The sequence below is a fragment of the Zerene cesonia genome, chromosome 4, assembly GCF_012273895.1.
Source record: "Zerene cesonia ecotype Mississippi chromosome 4, Zerene_cesonia_1.1, whole genome shotgun sequence".
NCBI lineage: Eukaryota > Metazoa > Arthropoda > Insecta > Lepidoptera > Pieridae > Zerene > Zerene cesonia.
In genome coordinates this window covers 3,255,438-3,273,977 of record NC_052105.1, presented here as the reverse complement: position 1 = coordinate 3,273,977, position 18,540 = coordinate 3,255,438, and the positions used below count along the sequence as shown (strand labels likewise).

The window sequence follows — 18,540 nt, the reverse complement described above, 5'->3', positions numbered from 1 at the left end:
TCTTTTCATTAAAAAATTAATAACTAACGTACAAGTGGATAGTAAAAACCACTATAAAATTTATCGCATATGTAATAACTGATGGATACTAATAGCGGTAAGAGGATTACTCCAAGTCTATAATGGTCACGTGAACCGAGCCCACATTCCACTAGAATATTATATCCTACAATATGATAGGTCACTAAACCGCATAATTATGTTTGAAATAAGATTTGCATAACGTAACATACCAAAGTCGAACCATTGCATGTTTATTTTCATCCGTATTGTACCTTTGCATTTCCTTTTCGTGTTTACCGACGAAGTGTTGAAAATATAGCCATCTCTTTCACACGTACGAGAAAAATCACGAAAAGCTTTTCGTTTCGTGAGCGCGAATTTCAGAACGTAGAGAAAGCTTTCAGTTATTCAGTCCGCGTTCGTGCGGCACGGCGAGCGGATGTATGTACGCCGTCTGTATTAAATTTCGCACAGTATTCGAAAGTCGCTCGTTATCTCTCCGAGCGATTTTGCTTCAAAAAATAAAGCTACACATATCTATGCTTAAAAAAGTGCTGTCTTATTACTTTATAAATTATATCGCTGAAGCAATTTATTTAAAAGCAGCGGCCGATCGTAAGTGGATGTGTTGGATGTGATGGATTCGAGGTACCTTCAAACTTTTGTTCGCCCTCTTAAGCCTTTTGTGTTTTAGGACAAATTACTTAACCTTTATAGCAAACCCTTACAACCCATTGGTCCAAAAAAGTGACTTATAAAACGTACAATATCGATACAATTCATATCCTATTTCTAACTTTATTTATTAAATTTTCTTGAATTGAATGTGTGGACCAAACTTTGGAAAACTGTATATATTTTTCGGAAAAGTGTATATTGCAGTGTAGTGTGAACATAGTTGGTGTTTCTTATGTAGGTCAAGACACTTCAAAACTTATAATCATCGGTTTCTGATCGATATCGTGTAACATATCAGGTGAGACTAATGTACATTTGACGGTCCTTTGGTTTATTGATCAATGTGTGTTGTGTTAACTATTTGTATTTTTGTATTACTTTTGTTATTGACTTTTTGTAAGCCTTAAAAGTTTAGTTGTGTAGACAAGGCTTTTCTTCAATAGAATTTAGGTAGTTAAGTGCACCTAAGTGCATTATAGTTATTATTGTAAAATTTTTGTGTGGGTTTTTTAATACTTTTTTTTTCCTATGCTTGATGCATATATTATGCTCTTTTTCTTTACAATTGCAGGGCTCTCAGTAAAGTAAAATTGTATCAATAGAACAATAAAAAACATAAATGTTAATACATTAATAACCTCCAGTTAGCAGTTTAACACGTTCGTCTGATCAACATCGGTATGACTTAAAGAAAAATAACACAATATTATTTTAAAGTTTGCTAAATTGGTTAAATTCTGTGCAATTTATTTACTTATTACTTAAATGACATGGTTATATGAAGCGTTGTGGTAGAAAACATTAACAGTTTAATGGAAATATTAAAGTTTATTGAGTACAGAAAAGTATTTTAATACATTAAATTGTTTTGGTAATTTGGAAGTGGATAGGTACATAATATTAAGTATACTCATTTAGATAAATAAGTAATACGAAGTTATCTTTAAGAGCACACAAGTATACAGTTCAAAATAACATTATTCTCATACATCTACATCTTTTCCCACGCAACTTAGTTTAGTATTTCATTATATCATATTTTATATCTTAATCATATTAAATTTGAAGAAGAAATGTTAAAAATACGTCTTTCTTCTTTATTCAACGCCGACAGACTTCTATGAGAAACATCCCCTTTCAATTCATCAAATTGGGTTCAAGAGTCACGTGCGTATGATTTGCCGGATTCATAATAATGTTGTTTGAGTTTTATTTAGAAGGATCACAATTACGACCCCTTTTCCGGTACGTGGATACGCGACCTCGGCTAATTTTGGTCAAGCCTTCAAATGCTATGTTTAAACAGTATGATATTTATATTTTATTAATATTTTGGGTTTCGTATCGGTTCGGGGAATGATGAATATAATTTCAATTTCATGACAATACGGAATTTGACCTTTGTAACTTTGGAATTACTCATAACATTTTTAAGAAATTAAACTCCGTTATATGACATATTAAACTATTTTTATCAAAATTTATACGTATATTTTTTGAGGTTCGCGAAACGTCTGAGGTTTGTGAAAAGCTATTTTCAAAACTTGTATATCTTCTAATATTTTCCCGAAAACTACGAAAACGTATATTTGCTAATCAAAAGGTTGAAAGTACGGAGCACCTAAAACACATTACCCTAATGTAATCACCCTAACAGCCTAAACTGCAAATGTGTCGTATCCTTCATTAACTGCCAACGAATATTCACGAATTCGTTTTCTTAGCTACTTTCATCACGTTTTAAGCATAATGTACGTCAGTTATATGTAATTATGCTTCTCGTAGGAATGATAAACAAATTTCTTCGTATGAAATAGAGGCACAAGTTATATGATCTTGATGTGTTTGAGCGATTTCCTTCCGCCCTGGTGACTCTAAGAAAGGGTAAAGCGCAATAAAGGAGGTTCTTTGATATCGCTTCCGATAATGTATTATTTGATTTTTCTCGATCGCGATGTTTCAAATTATAAACGAAATATCTCTTTATCTCTTGCTTTTCATTGAAAATATTTAAAATTTGCAGGTACTCATTTGTATTCTAAAGAAACATGTATTATAAAAAGTTTATTGAAAATTCTTATAAAAAATGTATATTTCTAATGAAAATATTTCTCTGACTATTGGGAATAAATGTAGTAGAGGTGTCATATATGAATCAAATAATGAGATAACCGCTCCCCTTCAATTAAAAAGCAATTCATTAGCAACCCATTACCAGCACGAAGGTCAATTCTTGAAAAACAGTTATCGCCTAATCGATGCCGAACAGTGACTGATAAGTTATTTAGAGTTACCAGACATTTAGACTGCATTTTGACAATTTTTTTAGAATTAAGCTTCTCTAAATACGAAACAACACAAAATAAAAAAAAAAATAAGGCACTCGTGTTACTTCTATTGTGGAACTTTAAATCAAATGAATGGATTTTAATTATTATAATAGTAGTATAGCAAAGTACGGTATTGTATTTACAAAAAAAATCCCTTTTCTGCTGTCGGTCCCTATGTATACTTAGAAACTTAAAACTAAAATTCGTAAACTAGCAGTAACTAAACTTCTTGGGGAGCCGGAGGCCGGTTTCCTCACCCTTCCCAGTCCATTCCTTTTTTCCAGTCGATTATCTCTTTCTTATCCCTTACCCCTTAAAGCGTACAACGCATTTGCAGACACTCTACGAAAGTTCATGGACGGTGATCGCTTACCATCAGGCGAACCACCAGCTCAGTTGCCCGCAATAAGATAAAAAAAAACTGCATAACGGATCTTGATGAAGGTTTTTTGAATATATAGAGTGATTCAAGAGAAGTGTTTAAATATTTTATATGTATACTCATGCAGAGTTGGAGCAGGTCACTAGTCTATATATATAAAATTCAAAGGGGACTGACTCACGAACTGACAGTGATCTATCAACGCAAAGCCGAAACCACTGGACGGATCGGGCTGAACTTTGGCATGCAGATAGATATAATGGCGTAGGCATCCGCTAAGAAAGAATTTTGATAAATTCTACCCCCAGAAGAAAAATAAAGTTTGTACCACGAACATGTATTAGGACCGTGCGGGCGAAGCTGCGGGCAACAGCTAGTGTTTTATAAATGTGTTATACTAAAAACGATTGCTTGCATAAAAAAGCGTTAAATGTTTGCGTAGCTGAGTATATGGCTGGTTATAAATGTGAAATTGGAATAAATTAAACGCCTAAGGTCGACCTAGTTTATGAGTTAGTGTTAATTTAAAACTGCCTCTTATGCGTATGTACATAAATGTCTCCTTATGTTATTAAACGTGTTGAAATGAAAGTTGTAATTTTTTATAAGTGTATAGTTTAATACAATAGATCTGAGAACAACAAGCTAGTAATTACAAGTTTTTATAACAGTATGAAATATAATAATTCGCTTTGTATTTATATTTAATTCTAATATTACAAAATAAAATAAAAACCTGTCTTTCTTTTTAACTCGAAATTAAGTTCTACCTCGTAATATAAGAGCTGTTTTAAATTAGTTACGAACCTCATAGAATATGAATATTAATAGGTATAATGAAAGTTAACACATTTACCTAGTTTGTTTTCAGTTTATAAATTCACTATTCAGTGAACATCAGTTCCTGAGGAGGTATTATTCCTTAAATATATTGAGTGGCATCCATTTCTGGCGCACGCAAAACACATAATTTTTTTTTCATAATTTATATTATTTATTTAATATGTATAATTTCTTCATGTTATGTTATTATTTACATTTGTTGGAATAAATGGTTCTTTCTTTCTTTTTATACCATAACTAGCTGCACCCGGCAAACGCTGTTCTGCCTTACTCTTATCGTTTAGTGGTATGAAAAATAGATGTTAGCCGATTCTCAGACCTACCCAATATGCTTACCAAATTTCAGAGGAATCGGTCAAGCCGTTTCGGAGGAGTATAGAGACTAACGTTGTGACACGAGAATTTTATATATAAGATTATTTTATGCATCGATTGATCACTTCCTCATTTATGTATTTAACTGCCTCTGCCCGTGTCTTTGTATATGCTATTTGAAGTATGAAATATTTAAAACGAATTAAAAACGTATAATTATTTAGTACTCTACTAATTCAAATTTTCTATTAAATCCCTCTGACGTCAATAGATTTTGAATGCAGTTTCATTGAAACATTAAAACGTCAATTCTATAATGGCATCGTTATGATATAATTACGAGCTAGTCCTGGTATAATACAGAGATACTAAAGGTGTGGACTAACTAGGGCGTAAAATAGGAATGAGGGGAGGTGCGAACGAATAACGAAGGCAATTATATTTCCTCGGCTTATTGGGATGCTTCGTGATTATGTTCCGCTGAAACTCATTGTAAATTACGGGGAAAATATTACGTCAACGGTATACCGTTTGACTGACGGTTTCATCCCTTTCATCTTTGGCTTCTGATATTAATTACTGGTCTTGAAGGGTTTGATTTTATATCTTTTAGCGTAGATATTGCAGCGGCGAACGGAGACCGAATTGAAGGAAATTACTGAGGCAAAAATAATTGAAGAGTTTTCAGAAAAAATGCATTTAATTTTTTTGCCCTTCTTTTCTTTCTTAGAAAATACAGGGGCAGTTAATAGTGGTTAATTTAGTGAACATTATGAACTGAACCCGCATAGAAGCGTATCCATTGAAATACTCTAAAAGCAGAATAATTCTATATATTAATTAGCAATAATCCATTGATTATTCAGAAATTCATTTAGCTGCGATTCTATGAAGTTACTCTGTATAATACTCGATATTAATTATATGGCGTTCCGATTTTTCATCAAATTCAAAATATATTTTCTGAATGCATATATCATACAGAATAGCCATTCGTACTCGGTTCTGTTTTGGTCTATTTTTGTAACCATGTTTCTAGAACATGATGGTTGACGAAATAGAGTATTTTTCTTAGCTCATTCCAATGATAAAACACGTGTAACTTACGATTGTTTTATCTTACCTTAGTCTTCTTATTTTTATAAAACATTTCCAAAATGAAGTTGTCCTAATTCAAAAGAAATAGATAATAATTGAAGTCCGATTATAAGGCTTTTTAAATCGATTTTTCCAAAAACGAAGGACGTTCTGAATTTAACTGTTTTAATGTTTTTTTTTTGGTTAGTTGCTCTATAGCTTTATGTGTTTCATAGGAAGTTGTTATCATTAGAGAGGATTTAGAATGGTACTTCCCTCCCCACATAGATATTTAAGTAAATTAGAATTATTTAATTCCAATAGATATAAATTCGATCAACATTTCTGTACTACATTCTGATCAGAGATCTCTAGTGTCTGACTAACATTTCTGCAAAGCCATTCATTGTTGCAATGCTGCTAGTTCATTGTAATTTATATTGTAACACTATCTCAACCTATTCAACGGTATATTTATTATTTTTATTCATTAAGACGCACAGCTTTTGTATAAGATTAAATGAGGAATTCAGAGTGAAAATGTTGAAATCTATGACAAGTATTTGAATGAATCTGTTATTAATAGAGTCAGATAATCTATTTTTTTATCGTCGCTGCTTCCTGAAGGTCGAATTATTTTTATTTTTAATACGACGACTTGAATGGAACTCAACGGCAAAATTAAAAGTAATTAAATAGTTTCGTTTTCTCAAATATACCTTATATTATTCTCATTATTAACCCAAAATGTATTGTATTTAGACTTAGAGTAATAAATACAATTTCTTCTATATTTGTGTTATTGTTACCTATTGTAACATTAAAATGGTAATTTAATTTGTAAGCGTGAATTTGCTTTACAAGAAAAACAAAATATTGTAACTGCTATATTAGTTTAGATGCTTGTATGGATGCAGTGTGAGTTGCAGCAATAGACAATAGCTGTATAGAACGCTTACGCTGTTGTCATACAAGTAAGATGGATAATCGTACTCTAATGAATGGAGAATACGTATTAGAGACGGGTATTGTAGTTAAGATTAGTAGATTATTGATATGATGGTCTCAATATATTTAAATGCACCTACTGAATATGGTCACGATACAAAATTGTGAACTAATCTAAATAAAAACTTAACAATTTCATTTAATCTGTTTTTTTAAGTTGTCTAATTTGTACAGGGCATATTGTCTATTTGGACTATACGAATTTCCAAATTGATAATGCAATTAAATGAAATAGTGATTAAATTTCGTTGATATATCGAATGAAGAATCGTGATTTTTTGGCGAATATTGGATTAATTAATTTTAACTCGCAGCAAGCTGTGATCCTCTCAAATTGGACGCTTGTATTTCAACAAAAATATTTTTATTTGAATAATTTTACTCGATATCGAGTGTATTTGCAGATCTCGTCAATTTATTGAGGTATAAATTGTAAAATCGGTACTCATACGGTTTTGTTTTAAGTTTTTCATAAATAAAACAATATTATTGCCAAACAATTATTTATGTAATGATTTTGTTTTTTGTTTTACTACTATGTTTTAATTTTTGAACTGGTAATACAAACTAAAATTTCAAACAGGTACGACAAATAATATTACACGCGATTTATTCTTCACGATTATAATTGGTAAAAAACACAAAAAACAAAAATGAAAAAAAAAAATCGTTAATTTTGGGCACCGATTACGGTATATTGTCATTGATAGAAGTAAAATTTTTCACAAATACTGTCCTTTACACAGGAACATTTTCCTTTTGAATCTTTTTTGAATCTGACAATACTTCAATATACAACGAGGACATACCTAGATAGGCAAGATTTTTCGTCTATTATATTAATTATCTACAACCGAAGATCGAGTAAATCCAAAATACATAATATACGTAAAACATAAATTATTTTTAACTTATTATAAAAAATTGTATACTAAACTACAGACTATATTCGATGTTAGAAAGAGGCTGAAATAATTATCCCTTATATTATGTTTCTATTGAAATGTATTGATGGGAACGAATCAAGTTTCAAACAATCAAGGCAAACCACCTTACGCCTCTCCAAATGTTCATGGGCGGCGGATACATAAAAAAACTTTAACAAAATTAAACCATCAAATAGTTAAACTATTGGAGAAACATTTTCATGATAGTTATATGATATTGTACGTATATCCACACAAATATATCTACCTGATATCAATAAACAACTGTTCGCACGTTATTTGCTATAAATGTATTTACGACTGAATGCAACTGGGAATTATAGTTGACAGCAAACTGCTGACAATGCCTATTAGGTTTTTAATCAAAACATTTTTTGAATTCAGCAAAATCATAATGATAACATAGTCTAGTGACAATCTTTTCAATTATTACAACGTCAAGTTTGAATAATCATAATTTAATGTAGTACATTTTCCCCCTAGAGTGGTACACGAATACGCTTTCCTATCAAAGACTTTATATAAGTCTACGTATGTTTTTGTTGAACGTTTGTTCGCTATCTGACATTTCGTCACATGTACCCGCGGGATTAAATTGAAAACTCGTTTTGTTTCTATTGGAAAAAGCGGCTGCTATATTTAACTGTAAATGAAAATACAGATTTATACTGCAAAACGGAAGTGTTATCAATTATTCTTAATGTTTTATTTCGTTTAGTATTAAAGGATATCTCACCTAAAACAAGACGAGTAAATGCGTCCTTAATCTTGATTTGGAAAACTAGTCTATTTCAGCGTCAGTGTTAATTAACAAATATGTATTTATTTTCGTAATATTATTCTTCTATGCATAAGATTATGCATATCACAACCACTTCAATAAAGATAGTTAACTAACTGTAATTCAATACTTGGTTTATGTATTAAACTACACTACCTAAATAAATGTAAACTTTAAGATCATTTATTTTTATTTGTGGACAAACGAAACGTGTAAAGTGTAAATAAATTTACACACAAATCTCGTTCGATTACACTTCATCTGTTAAAGTAAGACGTTTATTCGCGAAGCCGAGGATGGACTAAGATTTATTATGAATCCGTTTGAGTGTCGGAGAGTGAAGTCCGCCATATTGCCTAAATAAAACACCCACATCAGGTGCAATTTATATCCTTTTTATTTCTGAATCTGCTGTGCTTGAAATACATCGACTTGTGTTTTATACTATTTTGATTGTAAAGTACATATGCCGGTAAATCGTACTAGTTTACTGCGTTGTGTGAATATATTCTTAGAAATAGCAGGAGTGATTTGAGAGTGACTGCGATACAATAGAGAGTACGTCGAGCGCAGATAATATATTACTAGTATGTCTGGTTTCTTTCCGCGTTCATAAGTCTATTGTATGTGGGATTTTTAGGAAAATGAATGTTATGTATATTTTGTATGGTATTATTTTGGATCGGAACATAACATAAGTGTCATTTCAATACCATATACTACTTCTTGTGAAGGTATCTTTAAATAAATAATGTTTTGTATTTATAGATAAGTTTAGTGCTTGTCGTCATAGACACAGGTTATTAATATTGATCGCAGTATTTATGGATAAAACTTGGTTAATACAATAATAAAATATAAATAACTGCTCTATTTAAGAAATATTTAAAGTTTCTATTATATACTTATGCTACTTATATCTGATTTTTTTTCGTAAAACCATTTGAGAATGATAAACATCATCCCAGTAGTAATCTAACACGGATAAAACATTTCAATTCCTTCAATCAATTTAGGGCTTAAATTAATAACTGCCAATTTTAACGGCAACTTACAACCAAATATTACAGAAAACAAATGAATACCAAGCAGGTGCATGATATTGCTTTTAATCTTTCCAGCCTGAGCCTTAATCTTCTGACATGAAATATGACAAACCAAATCGTTAACATTGAGGTCATAAAACAGTGCATAAAGAAATAAAATCTAAATGAGCTTTTACAATAGTGCATTTACTCATCAACGTACTCGAATGTTGTAGCATTTGTCGGGTCGGTAACATTTGATAAAAAGACACTATCGTCTAGACGACAAAAGGTTTTCGTTAATCTGATAGGGGCGAGTGATTGAGTCGGTTGCATTTTATGTTTACTGCCCGTTTTATTGCAATGCTCTCATAGTAATTGTTCTTTTATCTTACGAGTTACTTGTAGTTATTAAGTTCTATTTTATGTAAATTTTGATTGTGGATATTATAAAATCACAAATATAGAATCTTTTCATAAATAGTTTTGATTCTATTTGAAAGATGTGATGTTATATCTCGAATCTTTTGGATTTTAATCCGGTCATCAGTTGAGTTAAATTCGAGGTGAGGAGTTACAAACAATAAAAGTGAATAATAACAAATATATGTATTTCATATCTATGAAACATATGATTATCTCAGATTTCCACAAAGTTTATCTTATTCCAGTCGAAGACTGTCTCTACGGCTAGAACAAACAATGCTATGTAAGCATATTTACGGATTGTGTTTATCTAATTTGCCAACGAACAAATACGTTAGCGTTTGACAAATGCCCGGATTAGATTAAGTCGAGGTAATGTACACACTCTTATACTCTATACGGTATATACTACTTCTATTTGTAAAAACGTGTGTAATATGTATCTTATAAATTTATAATGAGGGATTATATTATGTTATAAAAATATGAAAATGATCTCAAATTATATCAATCGATCCCATTATATTTACAGTTTATAATTATGTTTACAATTCATAATAACTAATGAGGGATATGATATGTTATACCTATACACAATGTCAACAAAAAAATGTTTCATTAACATATATTATATTCTCCTTGATAGGAAGGCATACATTTCCGAGTTTTAAAAGTCCTAAAATAGTAAATTCAACTCTATACTAACTAACTCAACTAGAATCTCGAAATGAAATTACTTATATGATATTACGATATACGCTCCAGTATTAATACTAATTTGGACTCATTTCAATGACATTTGATTTGTTTTATAGTATAACAATAACCTCTCAGGTTACAAGGCAATAAAACGAAACATTAAAATATTGACGTATTAAATGTTTTAACACTACTTTTAGATGCGTATTCACGTGTTTTCAGCATCATTGCGCTTACCAATTATTTTCAAATTTATTCCGATTTCACGGGAATCGTGAAACACGAGAATTGTTATAGTTTTTGCCTTACAAACATTTAAAGTTCACGTTACCTAAATTCCTTTAAAATTGTTCATAATCATTTCCAAGACTTAAGTTATTTGCGCGGTTACAGTGAAAACATTCGGTTCTTATTATAAAATGCAGTGACCTCACTCTTATTATTATAGTGCGATAGATTTGACCTGAGTTTACCTTCGATACTAAATTGGTATTGGTTGGTAATTCAATACTAATTGCTTGGTGGACCTATTCATATCAGTGGAAACCATATAGAATAAAGAATAGCAATATTGTCATTTTGATTTGACTGCATTATGTTGTCCTTTCTATACCATCGCTTTCTTGGGTGATCCCTACCCAATTTTCCCCTGTCTTCTTCTATCAAGTTCCGAGTATCCGTATTTTTTCCAATGTATGGACAATGCATTAAGCTGCCACTGACTGTCGTTCTTAATAATCTATTTCGTAAGCTTCTTTCTCGCCCAAATTTTATCGGGACAAAAAGTAGTTATATTTATGTTCTGGTTATAGACAGCTTGTGTACATAATTTTATTTCAACCTGTTTTTATGCACGCAAGATTCATTTAAACAGTTAATTTTGTGCAAGCTTTTCAGAATCCCCTCTTCTCTGATTGCTGTCTTATTGGTATAATTTTAAATACAACAAATGTCTTTTCTTATATTCAACTGACTTCAAAAAAGAGCAGGTTATAAATTGGACTTTTTGTGTTTGTTATCTCATAACATTATACTGGATTAAATGATTTTTTTTTTTGTAGTCCCAAATTAAGTATAATAATAAATTATATCAATTTTTTGAATATTTGAAGGTTCAGTTTTTTGTTAAAAACAATTATTCAGTTACTAACTGCGCCCCGTGGTTTCACCCGCGCAAGTTCGTATCCCGTAGGAATATCGGGATAAAAGTTGCCTATATGTTATTTCAGTTGTCCAGCTGTCTACGTACCAAATTTCATTGTAATTGGTTCAGTAGTTTATGTGTGTAAGAGCAACAAACACACACACATCCTTACAAACTCTTATAATATTAGTAAGATAAGATAAGACTAGTAAGATAAGATAAGATAAGATTTGTAAAAGCGATACTATCACGTATGGTAGTTTTTTATTATTTACGCCCCATAAACATGAAAATTGACCTCAACTATTCTAATTCAATATCAAGTAACCATACACGAGCACTATTTATATTTATTTTCATTATCGTTGTTCAGAAACATGTTTTCAATTAATATTACAAGCACATCGTTGGGTCACTCGTGTGTCCAATTTGCTACGTTTCTAGATATACCCGTCAAGTACCTTAGGGAGGGAACTTGACCCATTTCTATATTACCATGTAACACTATCGAACCTTCACGGTAAAGGTTGCAGGTAGCTCGTAAATAAAATATTACACTATTTATGTTTGTAATTCTGTACGTGATAGTTTCGAATTATATTAATTAGTCCTATAAATGTAACATTTTAATGGACTATGTATTATACGATTACAAATTTTATAAACATAGAATTTAGTATTTTCTTGTGTTTGATTTTACGCGAGTATTATACATTTAGAAATTAAAGACTTATAAAATAATATCAGTCCTAAACGCATGTATGAGAGAGAGATATATATATATATATATATATATATATATATATATATATATATATATATATATATATATATATATATATATATATATATATATATATATATATATCTGTAAACAAATATATGATACACCAGGGATAACATATTTCAAGCTTTCACAGTCAAAATATCACAATTTAGAATTATGATTAACTGCGCAGAAATTCTAATTTCCCGCCAAAATTAATTAGTAGTGGGCTGACTGCTAGCAAATTACAACATAATTTCACTATGGTTGACGCCTCATGTTTTCGGTTGCTGCATTCATTAAAGCAAATTTGAATTAACGATATAATTAGTGAATGTACACAACTTGCCTAATGTTATTTGTATATTAATAAATAAAATGTTGGCAGCTTACCTAAACGTTTTTAAATTTTTGTCATTATTTCAATATTTATGTGTTTTTTGTCACAAGTATAGCCCCATATATTCGTATTAGCAATGTCTGGCCTAGTCAACGACGTTCTATAGTAAGCATATATGGAGTCGGCTATTGTTTAGTGGACCATAGTATATACTCGTTGGACATTGTTATAGCAAGCGACGTAGGTACTTGTATTTATAGATACGTGATCAGTAATATTTTGTCATTGTATTTAAAAAAGACTCTGATGGTAAGGGATCACCACCTCCCATGAACATTCGCAAAGGTAGTGCCTCTACGAATGTGCTGCTCACTTTTATGGGGTAAGGGAAAAAGGAAAGGATTAAAGACTGGAAAGAAGGAATGGACTGGGATGGGTGAGGAAAAGGAAACGGGCCTCCGGCTCCCCCAATCACCGTACGAAAGACAGTGGCATGCCACTATTTCACGCCGGTTTTCTGTGGGGGTGTGGTACTTCCCCGGTGCGAGCTGGCCCAATTCGTGCCGAAGCGTGCTCGACTACCACAATGAAAATACGTGGCCCGTAGTACATATGTAGCCTTTCTCAATAAATGTTCTATCTAACACTGAAAGAATATTTCAAATCGAACCTGTAGTTCCTGAGATTAGTGTGTTCAAACAAACAAACATGAAAACTCTTCAGCTTTATAATATTAGTATAGATGTGAAAGTTTGCGACGATATATGTATGAAGAGATAGTAACTAATGAAATGAAACAATAGTAAAAATAGTAGATGGAATCTGAATCATATTTGGTTCAGAAACAGATTGTAATTAGCTTACTTTTTCGCTGACCCGCTGCATCTCGTATGGCTTTTAAATTCACAGTCCTTTCAATTTTTTTACCACTAAATATTGTGTTGTATGCTGACGGAAATATTAATAGTTTTTATTGTTTATAAGAACTGTTTCTGTTGTAATTGAGTTCAAGAATTTAAATTTACACTTAACACTCCTCGAGCAATACCAAAGGTTTTATTTAATTTTATATTGGATTTGATTTCGTGTCCTACTTCGTTTATAATCTCATAAGTTTTTGAGGCTAAACACGTTCCATTTAATCATATTTGCTTGAAAGAGCACGAAAATGTGGCTGTGCTAATCCGATAGGATTTGGTTGTCACACATAGCCTATATGTGTAAATAAAATCTTATATAAAATATTTTTTAAAGTTTATACATTTAGGCACATGAAACCGAAAGAGTAGAAGAAATTCGATTACTGTGGCAGGATCACGGGTGGCCGAGAGGCTAGGCGTTGCTACGGTTAGGCAAGAAACGCAGGTTCGAATCCTGCCTCGTGATCAAATTTTTTCTATTCTTTCAAAATTTCTCGTTTATAAAGCATTTCAATGCTAAAAAATTAAAAATTAAGTTAATACATTGTAAGAAAATTATTAGATATGTAGGAAACTAAGTTTCTATCCAATTTCGATTTCGCTAACGTCTTTTTGTGGTGTCCTCCTGGGACTGTCTGATCCTTTGTTACCTAAACTTATGGATACTACTTTTGAAACACTAAGTTTAAGATTTTATTCTTTGGACTTAAACTCAATTTTAACAAAGTGTACACATAGGGGAATGTGTGGTGTTATTTTATGAACAACATTAGTTCATAAAATAACACCACACATTTTTTGTTGTTCTATTAAAAAGTGGTTTGTTTGTGTTCGTCTAGACATACTTTATGATTTATGTATCTGTAATAAATAATAAATCAGATAAAAATGCATGTCTTTTCCTTTAACATACAATTAATACACAGTGTTACATGCACATGGTTAGATGTTCTAAATGGCCTTGCATTCAAGAAACTGATAAACGTATAAACCTTAAATTCATATCAAAAATACTTATGGATTTTCATACAATTGTAATCTTTACCCATATTTTAATAGAATAGCGATTTTCTAAATTCCTCGTATTTATCAAGGTTTTGAAAGAAAATTTAAAACCTAGCAACAACAAGCAACACGATCACTGCAAATGGACTACATCCGATTCAATTTTCATATTACATCGTTTGCCTGCGCTGTTTTTCGTTTACCTTAAGTATTTAATATTCCCGATATACTTGGATTCATTCATGAACCGATACATGCCAAGTCATGCAAGTATTTTCATTTTATATGCATGGATTTTAGTGGCGCTTGTAGGCTATTGAATTATTATTAGTAGGTCTTTTAAAGTGGTGGTGGCCATGTCTGATGTGGGGACTACTGTGGCATAATTATATTGTTTGTATTATATGTAACTTTTATATTCGATATTTTTAGTATGGCGCCAGACTTAGGAATGTTTCTTTTTAAACAAATAGTAGAGTAAAACGCATTGTACTAGTGTTTTAGTAAAACACTACATATTCTTAATTGTATATAGAGTTATACATAATTTGTTTTTCATAATGTCATCCATTATATTATACCCTATATTAAAATAACGACAAAACGTTCTTTTACCCCACATTATTAACATTTATGGTTTAATAGTCATCATATAGTCCAAATGTCAGAATAAATAACGTTTATTTGGCCTTCACATTTACATTCATAAAATAACACAAGTTGTAAGGTCACTATGCCTAAAAATGTTGGTATTCTCAATGAATTTGACCCGTTTCTGAAGATCCTTGAAACCAATTAAATAACAATAACGGTTGATTCTAGGCCTGTATTATGTTTGATATATTATTAATCGGGTTTTAAGTTGCACACTGATAAGAACGTTTAATATCGGCTCGATCTTATCGCTAAAGCAATTTGCTTGTTTAACATAAAGCGCTAAAAGTATAAATTATTATAACAAGCTTCACTGTTTGAGTCATTCAAACATTATTTAGAAGCCTATACCATATTTTTTTGAGGAATTTCTATAATGAATGAGAAAGATGAACATACGCATGAAATTTATACAAAGTAGTTTTTTTAATATAATTATTTCCTTTTTCATTTTATATCATTTTCTGAAACATACATTAAAAAAATAGATATGGTAGGTTTATGATATGTCAAACATACATATATCTTACTAAGTCTGTTAAGCCTCGTAAAGTGAAATGTAATGCTTGTAAAGATGATAATATAAAAGGCTTTTTTAACTTACTATAATTGTAATTCTATTTATATCTATCATTACTATGCGATATAAATAATAATTATTACCATAGTAATAGGTTCAAGGTAAGCGGGCAATATGTTAAATTAACATTAACAACGAAGTCCACTCAACTAAAGCGCACCCGGGCTAATCCTATTAGTCATTTCTCATTACATACGTCGACTGACCACATAAGGGCTCTGTTTTACTGGTCGATAACTAAGCCAATAATATGTTTGTATTTTATATCTTCTAATATTCACATACATTTCACAATTTCACAGCGTCTGTGATATAGCGATAAATCAGTAATGGAACAAAAAATCTAAAGTTTTTCTTTGTTGGGGACTAACCCGTGGAAAAACAAATAGTGACCTGGTTAGTTCTCACATTATGTCAATCTAGGTTCGTTTTAATCAATCCTTTCCTATCCTGCTAATATTATAAATGTGAAAGTTTGTGAAAATGGATGTATATGTATATGTATGTTTGTTACTCTTTCATGCAAAATCTTCTGAACCGATTGCACTGAAATTTGATACTGATAAATTAACATAGATAACTGCACAACTGGAATAACACATAGGCAATTTTTTCTCCCGATATTCTTTTTATCTCGATATCGGGATACAGACTTGCGCAGGTGAAACCGTGGAGCGCAGCTAGTTATTATATAAATATCATACATTTTGACTATTTACCATACACCAACCAGCCTCTTTCACATAAAAGGATATAAGTGTGAGTTCTATGCAATATTACAATATTAAAATTTATATTTCCTATAATATTCATAGATATAACACAATGAAAGTAAGACGTATAAGTGTAAAAAGCGTAGGTCGATAAGCGATGATCGATTTACGTATAGAAGACCTTCGTCGCTGACCCCACATTAAGCGCGTCCGAGACAGCTTGAACCGTTTTGCATGAAAATTGTATCGTTTACATTCACAATAATGCCTCACACTAGTCGCTCAACCCGGCTCGCTTGGACTTAAAAACTGTATATCACTCAGGAATACAGCTTTTCCACATTACTAATTACTCATTTCAACGTATATTTAATATTGTAGATGTATGCAAATGTATGTAATAGGTTTATTTGTCAATGATGTAATTTTTTTTTGTAGTAGAATCGGCAACCAAGCTAGCGGATCACCGACTCAGCGCCAACGCTCATAAGCAAACACAAAGCTGTTACAGGTTTTGTGAAGCTACTGCCGACTTTCGAAGGTGGCTCTCCATAAGCTCTCTTTGTAAACGTTTTTGTCAAACGTCTGTGGGAATACAAGAGAGGGTAGATTCAATATATGTTTAGACATAACCTATGTTTTATACACATATATGGATATTAAATTATTAAAAAAGGAAAATATGTTAAACATTTTTAATTATTCGCGTATCCTGTCTGCTACAGTTTTAATCGATTTATTTCAACGGTTTCACATACTCGTCTCTGCTGAGAACATTGTAATTACTTACAAAGTAGGAACTACGTCTAACTTCGTGTAAGTATACTATATTGAACGAAACGAATTAAAACTACTGTATTCCATCGTTTACAAGATAACTCGTCTATCCCAACTTTGCACGAGTAAACCTAATGTCGATTAAAGTGAACTAAACGCCCGCGGCTTTGCTTGCGTAGTAGTTGTAGTCATAGTTGCTGTTCCAGACTAAAAACTGACAGACATATAAGATTTCTATAAATATCTATCTAAATAACCTATGCCTTTTCTAAGATCTCGATCGCCTCCTTAGTACAGTGGTTAATGCGTTAGCGTAGAACCGAGGGTTCCTGCGTGGAACTCCCGGTGGGGACGCACAAAAAATGTCTTAGTCTAGCAGGACACAGAAGGCTGATCACCTACTTGTCCGTAAAGAAAATCGATAAGTGAAACTGATGTACATCATCTGCCCCATACCCCACTAGGGGATACGGGATTTCACTTATTCTAAGATCTCAAACAATCTCTGTACCAAATTTCATCCAGATCCATCCATCCAGAAAGACATAATTTTATGATTTTCAAAGCCGGACGATAATTTCAATATTGACACAATTTTACACAAGCTATATCACAAACTCTATTTCATATACGTTATTGCATGTACATGTTATTCTATAACATGTATTTTATTACTCGTGATGTGTTATAACGGCCTCTGTATTAAAACAATAGGGAATGATTTTTAAGTACCCTTGACACGTTGGCGCACACCTGAAGTATAAGCGCCTATCAGTAGACTACAGTTACAATACGGTTTAAGTAGCTTAAGTTATTGGCATATCTTAAAGTTCTTAAGCTATAGGTCGTTTACCTGTAGGGTGTTTTATATGTATATTACTTTGGTGAGTAAGTAGACTTTAAGTAATTCGTAGTATTACGCTAATATCTTTCAATTGTCTTGACCTACCGACATAATATGCTATAACCGACCGATTACTAGCTACTTTTGCCTACATTATCTTGCATTTTAATCCACATACAAATGTCAAAATGAAAAAAATATTCGTATATATTTACTTATTAGAATTGGCATTGTAGAAAATAGAAAATTCGTTCGGAAAATTGTAAGAATTAATCTATAGTCC

The 18,540-nt window shown here is 31.5% G+C and overlaps 1 protein-coding gene across 9 annotated transcripts in view; it reads left to right on the top strand.

Annotated features, from left to right (window-relative positions):
• Nucleotides 1–434: 434 nt before the first annotated feature.
• Nucleotides 435–18,540, top strand: part of LOC119839709 (small conductance calcium-activated potassium channel protein) — a 172,354-nt gene continuing 154,248 nt past the window's right edge. For all 9 annotated transcript variants that reach the window (XM_038366141.1, XM_038366142.1, XM_038366140.1 and 6 more), the window contains exon 1: nucleotides 435–979. The gene's annotated coding sequence lies outside the window, so the exon portion shown is untranslated. The remainder of the gene's footprint in view (nucleotides 980–18,540) is intronic.